The sequence below is a fragment of the Propithecus coquereli genome, unplaced genomic scaffold, assembly GCF_000956105.1.
Source record: "Propithecus coquereli isolate 6110/MARCELLA unplaced genomic scaffold, Pcoq_1.0 Scaffold14, whole genome shotgun sequence".
NCBI lineage: Eukaryota > Metazoa > Chordata > Mammalia > Primates > Indriidae > Propithecus > Propithecus coquereli.
In genome coordinates, this window is record NW_012138302.1 from 8789738 (window position 1) to 8793967 (window position 4230).

The following is a 4230-nucleotide window of genomic DNA, read 5'->3' on the forward strand; positions in this document are numbered from 1 at the left end:
AGTTGTCCAGATAATTTCTTTCTATTTTTTAGTAGAGACGGGGTCTTGCTCTTGCTCAGGCTGGTCTTGAACTCCTGACCTCGAGCGATCCTCCTGCCTGAGCCTCCCAGAGTGCTAGGATTACAGGCATGAGCCACTGCACCCGGCCTGCTCTTAATAAACTAGTCACAAAATAATGTGATGCTAGTTGGGGCATTTATTGTACCAGTTGAGAAAGCTAAGCTACATGGACAGAATCATGGGTATCTACCTGTGAGATAGGTAGATACCCATAAGTGAAGTGAGACAGCACTTCACTTTTGTTTCCATCATTGCATATCTGGCACATTAACCTCATTTAGGTGATCATTAAACAAATATGTATCGAGCATTAACGGCAACAGAATTAAACCTTTCCAAATATTGTCCCAGGATACAGAGCACCTGCACTTTTCTAAAAATCAATTTCACTACTCATTTCAACAAACCTCTATGAATTGGGAAATAAGTTGGAATGTTGGAAGAAAGAAATCCCAAAATAAAATAACTTAAAAAAATAGCTTAAACAAGAGAAGCCTGGGCTGGAAGTCCATGGCTGCTCTGGCTAAATGGTGATTTCAGGGACCCAAGTTCCTTCTCCCTTATCATTCAATTGTCTCTGAGGGCTGCCTCAGGCACCTGGCATTCCAGACAGGGAGGGATAAGGACTAGGGAAACATGCCCATGCTTTTAGTACAAACACACTGCTATTCACATCCCATTAGCCAGAACTTGGTTAAATGACCCCCCACCTACTAATTACAAGGGAGTCTGGGAATTACAGTGTTCGGTTTTTTTCCTAGATGATAATGTAATAAGCTAAAATATGGGGTTCCGTTACTAAAGGAAGAAGGGGGAATGGATATTGAGGGATAAGTAGCAGTCTTTAAAAGTACATTATTCAGAAATGTCCTGGATTCTATATTAATGCAAGATGTCAACATTCCAGAGGTGAAATTGGAGACATAAAAAGACATAGGCCCAAATCACTTAATACATCTTTTCATTCACAAAAAATTGCAAGGGAAAAACAAAATTAGAAGAATTGATGCAATCATTTTTCTTTACCAATCTAAATATTTTCAGTCCTTTATTTAAAACAGCAAATAAATGTGCATTTGTGCCCACTAGAAACTCATCATAACAGACACAGAAGCAGAAAGTTTATTTACTTAAAACATTTTACAACTATTATATTGTTATTGGACAATCATTTATTTAAAATAATATCCTAAATACTTACAAAAATAAATCAAGTATTGCTTCTATTTTTCAAGTGTCAAAGTCTTTGCCATAGAAAATAGAAAGGACCTTTTATAAACTAAACATTACATTTATGGAACATCAAGTTTAAGAACTTTACATTGTTTTCTTTTATGGTTTGTGCTTTACAAATTTGCAAACTACTTCGCAACATACAGGTTCACAATAAGAATGTATGCATACAACCATATACACACATTTTTACATAGGAATGTTTCTCATTAAATGTACATATAGAGAACCTAACACAGACAGTTCTGTGGCCTAAAAGCCAAACCCCCCATAGGTCAGATGTGCCCCTACACAGAAACAAGTATAGATGTGGAAACATTATCTAACATTGAAATTAGTACTTCAGTTATCAAAGATGATATCATAATGTCATCAGTTTAATATTTCTAGACAAGACATTAATTCTTAATCTATACTAAATCATAGTTTGACAGCCTTATTCATTGAAAAATAGAATAAACTTCAAATATTTCTCAATACATTAAGTTAATCTCAGGATAGACATCACTGTCATATTTATACACTCTATTTTAAAAAGAGAAAGGAATATTAATCTTAGAGCAAATGCTCAAAATTGAAGATAATTTTCAAATTGGTCTGTGGTTTTACTTCATAATCACTGGGTCATTTAATTCCTTATCAAATAGATAAATTCTGAATAGCTCTTCCATGGTATATGCCTTCAAGCTTCTCTTACAACACAGATGTGTATAAATCATGGTTCATGATGAAATCTATAATGCCTTACCACCCACAGGGTGTCAATCTCACTACATTAACCAGATGTGGAAAGAATCTCACTTCTGATCAGTTCCTGAATTTCTGTATGATTAATCACAATAACACAGAACTTTAAATTACATTAGTCTTGTATAAATACTTATAAATCAAACATTTTAATTCTACTTATCACCTAGAAAAGTGATAAATCAGAAAATTTGCTTTTTCTGTATTAAGAAAAATGAATCTAGCCTTATATTCTCATTCAGAAATTGTATTATGTAAAAATTCCAAGTATAATAATCGAAAATTTATGAGCAACTGAAATGAAAACACTAATTTATTAAAGTCAGTGTTTTATAATAAATTCCATTAAAAGGGAGCTTGAAGAGCTCATAAAATTTCAATTATAAGTATAGAAACACTAAAGGGGCAGATGTCTTCACTAACCAAAATATACCAAAATGCCATCATATTTAGAAAATGTTAAATAGCATGCTAAGATATTTTCAAAGGCTTATTTCATTTCACTAAAAGTCATGGGCAAGCAGACACTAACAAGAACATACGAAAATGCAAATCAATAATTACATCAAAATCTAAGAGGTAGTCAACAGAAGTAACCCTGATAAAACAAAATATCCTGACAGATGCTCCCTAATCTCAAAGACCCAAATGTAGTATGAAATTTGCATTTGCAGCGATTAAAAAATTACTGGGCAAGAATCTAAAAACCAGGTGTCCAAATGAGTAATACTGTAAATGGAACAATGCTCATACTGTTATTTGCAAAAAAAAGGCTAAGAATAAAATCTAGACCACAGCTACAGCCTGCAAGTCAAATCCGGCCTACCAACCATTTTTGTAAAGAAAGTTTTACTAAAACACAGCCATGTCCATTTTGTTTATATTATACATTGTATATAGCTACTTTCTCCCTGTAATGGCAGGGCTGAATACTTGCAACAGAGACTAGGCAGCTCACAAAGCCTGAGATATTTACTAAAATATTTAGTACCTATTCCAGCACAGAAAGTTTGTTGACCCTGGTCTAGACATACTGCTGATAGGTATGCATTTGTTGAACAGTACTAGAACAATTAACTATGGTTGTCACAACATAAGGTATTCAACTACCCAGAATGTAAGATGCTAATTATGTCACAACTGAATTCCTTTTTATATCTGAAACAGTCCTAACATTCTTCTTTTTATATTTGTGGTCTAATATCAAAAAGTATTTCTGAGTTATAAAAAGATTTAGTATGGCGCTGTCCAATAGAACTTTTTGCAATGCTGGAAATATTCTATAGCTGTCCTAATACAGGAACCACCAGCCGCGCGTGGCTACTGAGCATCTGAAATGTGGCTGGTGCAACCAAGAAACTAAATTTTTTATTTTAATTAATTTAAATTGCCACATGTGGCTTGTGGCTACAACACAGGACAACACAGATTTAACACAACTTAACTAAAATTCCAAAGTGGTAAAATGTAAAAATAACCCCAAAATTCAAAAGTAATACCTTTGCAAATAAGAGCTTTGGGCAGAAAGGAACTGAATACCACAAACTGAGCAAGACAAACTCCTTGATCAGCAAACAAAACTCAAACTGATTCCACGTTTTTTCATCACTGCAACGTGTCTTTTCAATGAGGAGGTAAAACTATTATACCATAATATATCTTTTTTTGGCAGAAGCCATGATAATTTTATACTTAAAAGGAAAAATTGAATCATCATTAATTACATTAAAAACTATGTAAACATTAACACAAAATATTCTTTAGCTTGCTTTCTATCAGAAAGTCACCTCTTACAAATGTCACTTTATTCCCCACCCTTAGCATTTCAATCATGCTGTCCAGAAGCCCTTGTTTACAGGAGGTACATATGAGAACTATGACCTCTTCAGAATCTACAAAATTTCTAATTAGTCACTTTTACTATAGCAACATCCTTCCAATAGTCAAATATTCCAAACATTATATCTTCTGTGACATGACAAAATACACGTACGCATTTAATGAAAGAATTGAAGGATAGCAGTAAAGCCTTGTATATATCAAGTCGAAGAAATCACCCTTGTATAGTTCATCATGTGCCTACCTCAAGACTATTTTTATATGGATCCCAAAAAATAATAAAACAAATCTAGATACATTTTATAATTACATATTACTCGTTACATATTGCTAATTAATTAACTTATTGAT

The 4230-nt window shown here is 33.4% G+C and overlaps 1 protein-coding gene across 1 annotated transcript in view; it reads right to left on the reverse strand.

The window, feature by feature from the left end:
* HOOK1 (hook microtubule-tethering protein 1) overlaps window positions 1-4230 on the reverse strand; it is an 83391-nt gene that overhangs the window by 806 nt on the left and 78355 nt on the right. The window lies entirely within an intron of this gene.